The 5255-nt window shown below is 46.2% G+C and overlaps 1 long non-coding RNA gene across 1 annotated transcript; it reads right to left on the bottom strand.

Moving 5' to 3' along the window:
- Nucleotides 1–112: 112 nt before the first annotated feature.
- Nucleotides 113–4849, bottom strand: LOC131382766 (uncharacterized). The gene is made up of 4 exons (XR_009212360.1): nt 4781–4849; nt 1233–1342; nt 282–357; nt 113–208 (listed from the first exon to the last, which is right to left on the bottom strand). It is a non-coding gene; the product is annotated as an uncharacterized LOC131382766 (long non-coding RNA).
- Between the last annotated feature and the right edge of the window lie 406 nt (nt 4850–5255).

The following is a 5255-nucleotide window of genomic DNA, read 5'->3' on the forward strand; positions in this document are numbered from 1 at the left end:
TTTTTTTTGTTCTCCACAAAAGAGTTTAAGGGACAATTTTTACAAAAGAAAAATGGTTCACAAACTCCATGCGAGGCATCCACGCTGTCCCTGACCATGGTAATGTTCCTCACCACATTTGCTGCTGCCCCTCGGGGTCCATCCCGGTCGAAGGCTCATCCAGAAGCACCACTGATGGGTTCCCCAGGATGCTCAGGACAAAGCACAGCTGCAACGGGAGGAACAGCCCGTCTGGTTCCCATCTATGGCACTTGCAGAGCAACACCAAGCCCTGCCCGTACCTTTCACTTTATTCCCTCTGACAAGGTCTTCATGGGAGACTTCAGCTGGTCCTGCAGCTTGAGCGCATCCACTAACCTGAAGGAAACAGGAGAGCCATACAGTCTTCTTGACAAGAGGAAGTAGATAAGAGGATAACCCAAGCAAGTGTGGAAGAAGCAGAACTCAAAAATGCAGTTCTGGAAATACATGTGGTGGGGGGGTGGGGAAAGGAGGGGTGATATTACTGGCTGACTTGCTCCCCCACAAAAGATAATGTTGCCTTCTGAAGAGATAGAAGGACATGACATGATATCCAAATAGTTGTTCTATGACAGTCCAAATTTTAGTATTTTCTATACATTTTAGCAATGAATAATTACCTTTTAGATTTTAAATTTTATTACTTTTTTTTTTTTTTGAGACAAGGTCTGACTCTGTCCCCAAGGCTGGAGTGCAGTGGTGTAATCTTGGCTCACTGCAGCCTCTGCCTCCTGGCTCAAGCCATCCTCCCACTTCAGTCTCCCAAGTAGCTGGGACCACAGGTGCACACCACCATACCCGGCTAATTTTTGTATTTTTGTATTTTTTTTTTAATTTAGAAATGGGGTTTCACCAAGTTGCCTACGCTGGTCTGAAACTCATGAGCTCAAGCAATCCACCTGCCTCGGCCTCCCAAAGTGCTGGGATTAGAGGCATGAGCCACTGCGCCCAGCCTTTTAAAATTTTCTTATTTAATATGAGAAAGAAACTTAATACTTTGATATCCAGGAAAGGAGTTTCTAGTTGTTAATCTACCCAGCGTGACCTGGGTCGGCATTTAGAGTCTCCCATCCTGAATTTCCTATGAGGGTCGTCACTCCCAACCTTCTCCTCCACCCCTCCCTTGGGTATATAACAGATGTGGCTCCTCTGTGTACTGTGTGATGGCAACCTCGGCATCCCCTTTCCTCAGCCCTTTAATGGCGGCGTACACCTCCAGGTGCTGTCTCACTGTCAGGTTGGGCCACAGTGCATTCTCCTGAGGGCAGTACCCCAGGAACTCCAGGGCATCCCCTCCTCCACCGCTCCCTTTCAGTAGCACCTGCAGATGAAAGTTCCCTCTCAGAACCTACATTCTGCACTGCTTCTTTGAGTATTTCCCTGACATCATTCTCTTCACAAACCTAGAAAAACCAGAGAAACTCTAGGACCTCATTGGGTTTAATAATCTGTAATCGTTTTGCATTGGAGAAAGGTTGTCAGAGAGTAAATACAGGAAAATAAGTGTGTCCACAGCCAACAATCCAATCTCAGCTGAAAAATCCAATATCCCATAAATGGCCTATCCATCCTGGCCAACAGTTTATATCCATTTTTAAAAAATCACTGTCAAAATGAAGCATATTGATTGAATTACTATTTAACTTCACTCATGGATCAACATCTTTTGAGTACCTCCTATGTAACAAGTGCTGTGTTGCCTGTGGGTACAGCAGAGGGTGGAATAACTAGTGCTTCATTATCTGGAGTTTTCATTCTACTGAATGAATCAGGCAATAAACAAGTAGAGAAATGAATATGCAGAGTAAAGACAGATCAAAAGTGGTGCTGTTATGGAAATTCAGGAGGCTGGGGTAGAAAATAACTGGAGAAATGGCAGTAGGTAGGGTAATTAGAAAGCGCCTGTCTGCTGAGGGGCCATTTCAACAAAGAGGAGAAGATGCTAGTCATGGAAAAAAGGCAAGGGGCAAGGAATCTGGGACAGAGCAAGAGCGAGACCAAAGCCCTGTGTGGGGATGAAGCTTGATGTGGAAGCTTGACGGGGAGGACAAATATGTGGCAAGAGGGACAGGGAAGCCAGTTCCTCAGCTGCCTGCAAGACAAGGAGGGATGTGTCCTTCCAGCCATAGAGCAGCAAGCAGTCACTGAAAGTATTTAATCAGGAGAATGCATGGATTAAAAAAACTCACACTGGCTGATCTAATTAAGCTCATTTTGTGACACCCAAATGGCTGGCTTTCTACTTCAGATCAGACTTACCTTTTAAAAGATTTCATTCCAATGTATTAATGAGCAGTTATCTCCTTTCCTCCCATGCCTAATGAGGAACAAAATACTGACTTTGGGCCCAGGTGGTGACTGAGTTGGAGGGTGTCCATGATTAAAGTTAAGGACTAACTCAGAGTTGGCCGAGCCACCAGCAGAGAGGAACCTTCATGAACATCTGCTCTCACCGTGGCTACAGAGGGATTGTGAATGTCGGTTTTCTCTTCTTTCATTAGTGGAGTATTTGTCAATAGCATTCTGAGCTGTCTTTTCCTTTCTTGGCTTGACTACTAGCCCCTTTCCCATAGTACAGTTTCACAGGCATCTGCCTTATAGTCTGTTCTGTACTTCCCTTGGACATTCTTTGTAAAAGAGTTCTTAAGGTTTTCTATCTTCTGCCATAGAATTTAGGAGAAAATGTTTTATCTCTACCCCATGATGTCTCTCTTAGATAAACCTGAGCTCTTTTTCTGTTTGCCTAGCCACCTTATACAACTAAATTACAAGTACAATTAAAGTAAGTTTCACCTCTTTGTATCTCATTTTTGATCTATTTCTTGAAAACACTCCCAAGAAATAGTTGCATTTGCACAAAAATGTATGTTCCAATAACTAAGCACTTTGTGAAGGACAACTGTCTAATACAGTTTTTTTTAAAACAGTTTTATTAAAAATTAAATATTACATACTGGAAAGATGATGCTCACTAAAAGTGCAAATCCATGTGACTGATGGCAGTATAAATAGGATGTGTGTGAATTCTGGCATTAATTTCAGCTCTGATGCTGGACATTCTCTCTTAATGCCTTTAATAATTACCCCTTGATGGTGGCTGCAGCCCGTCTGCAGCCATTACAGTGAAGATGCCAGCTGCAGCAAGGGAGACATCTTAATGCCTATAATAATTACTCCTTGATGGCAGTGGCAGCCTATCTGGAGCCACCACAGCAAAGATGTTGACTGTAGCAGGGGAGGTGTGACTGGGGCTGTGTACTCTGGGGGACTGGTGGGGGCCAGAAAGAGGTAAGAGCCCTGCCCTTTTCTGAACTGGAGCATCCTTTACTGAATCTCAGGGGCTGTTGCATGCTCCAATTTTGGAGCAAAGTTGTGGCCAAGCCCAGGTGCTGTTGCAACCCTGCTGGGTGTGTACGTGCCCAGGGTGGAACTGCCATGCCAGCCTCCTGCCACCTCAGCTCCCTCTGGATTTTGGGCCCTGACAAGTGCGGGAGGGAGTCCGGGGGGGTGCTGAGGGCAGCTCGGCATGGACTTGCAGGTGCACCTCAGCACAAACCACCTGGGTGCCATAGATGGCATGTTGATAGCAGCAGACAGACAGGTTCCTGGATAGAAAGGGGTGGTTCTCTGAAACCCCACCTTCAAGCCAGGGATGGCCTGAAGCCTGGGTGCCAGGCTGCTGGTTCTAGGCAGAGTCTGTGACCCAGAGTGAGAACTTATGATGCTTTTTCCAGGCCTGCCCATGGCCACCCATGGACGAATTGGCACACACTTCCTCCTTTCTGAGCCCATAAAATCCTGGACTCAGCCAGATTCACACAGACATAGGGACTATCAGCTGCAGAAAGAAGCTACCCACTTTGGGTCTCCTCTCCATTAAGGGCTGGACACTCATGGAGATGACCTGCCTGCAAATAGAAGAACCACTTTGGGTGTCCCGAGAGCTATTCTGTCACTCAGTGAAGTTCCTCACCTCCAGTTGTTCACACCCTCATTCTTCCTGGACATGGGACAAGAGCTCAGGACCTGCCAAATGGTGGGACTAAAAGAGCTGTAACACAAACAGGGCTGAAACATGCCCCCTGCTTGCCATGTTGTGGGCAATGAGAAGCAGAGAAGAGCTGCAGCCCTTCGGGGATCCCAGACTTAGGGGCTCCCCGAGCCGGGGCTGTGACACCCTTTTTAGGGCTCTGTGGTTTCTGGCACCTCCAAGCTTCTGGGTGCCACCACATTTTTTGGTGTCTGCAGTGGAAGCTGCTTGCAGTATGCCTGGTCCTGCCACAGCCTTACGTGGAGCTGGTGCCTGTGCCAGTGCCTGGAGCTGCCTGCCCCACCACAACCAGCATGCCTGGCTGTGTGCAGCAGCCAGACCCCATGCTTGCTCACACACCCATCACCACTCTGTGCCTGGATCACTCTTAGCAGGCTTGGGATCCAGGCTGGTGGCATGAACAGAGTGCAGCCTGCTGAGCTGAGTGGACAGAATGAGCCCAGCAGGTCTGAGCCAAACTTGGGCAAAGGCACCACCAGCTCCAGAGGTTTTGACTGGAAAAGCGACACCCTAAGGACTCTGTGACACCCTTTCAGTGCTTAACTTTTGTGTGCATTTATGTGATAATTCGTGAATTTATTCTCTTGTGTAGTTCATTAATCACTTCAGTTATCTAAGGATTAAGTGACATTTGTTGTTTTTAAGGTCATCAGATCTTATAAATCTATTTCACCATTAGATAACATATTTTCCACATAGTTCACCTACCTGTCCAGCAGTTGGTTTTGTGTCTCCAGTTATCACCTTAATGGATGTGCTTTTACCAGCTCCATTGTGTCCTAATAATCCTAAAACTTCACCTGAAAAAAAGATTACACTTAATCTATTTTAATGGTAACACTAAGAGTAAAACATAGTTGAAGTCTCACTATGTGACAAGCATTTGCTATTAGTTGTCATTTAATTGTCACAACCACCCTGAGAAGTTGTTATTTTCACCCCTTCTTATGTAGTTGGGGCAGAAGCTCTCAATGATGGGGTTACCTGTGCAAAGTCACACTGATGGAAAGTGGCAAAACCACTCTGGAAGCCAAGTGTGTCAGATTCTGTCTCCTGTGATCCTAACCTTGGTGCAATAATGGCACAAACTGAGGTCACCTAACACTTGCTGGCCAAGCCTTCAGAGTGTGCTAGCCCATCTTGTCGGTTCTCTTGTGAAAAACAATGAACATTAGGAAATCAA

The sequence above is a fragment of the Hylobates moloch genome, unplaced genomic scaffold, assembly GCF_009828535.3.
Source record: "Hylobates moloch isolate HMO894 unplaced genomic scaffold, HMol_V3 SCAFFOLD_4736, whole genome shotgun sequence".
Taxonomy (NCBI): domain Eukaryota; kingdom Metazoa; phylum Chordata; class Mammalia; order Primates; family Hylobatidae; genus Hylobates; species Hylobates moloch.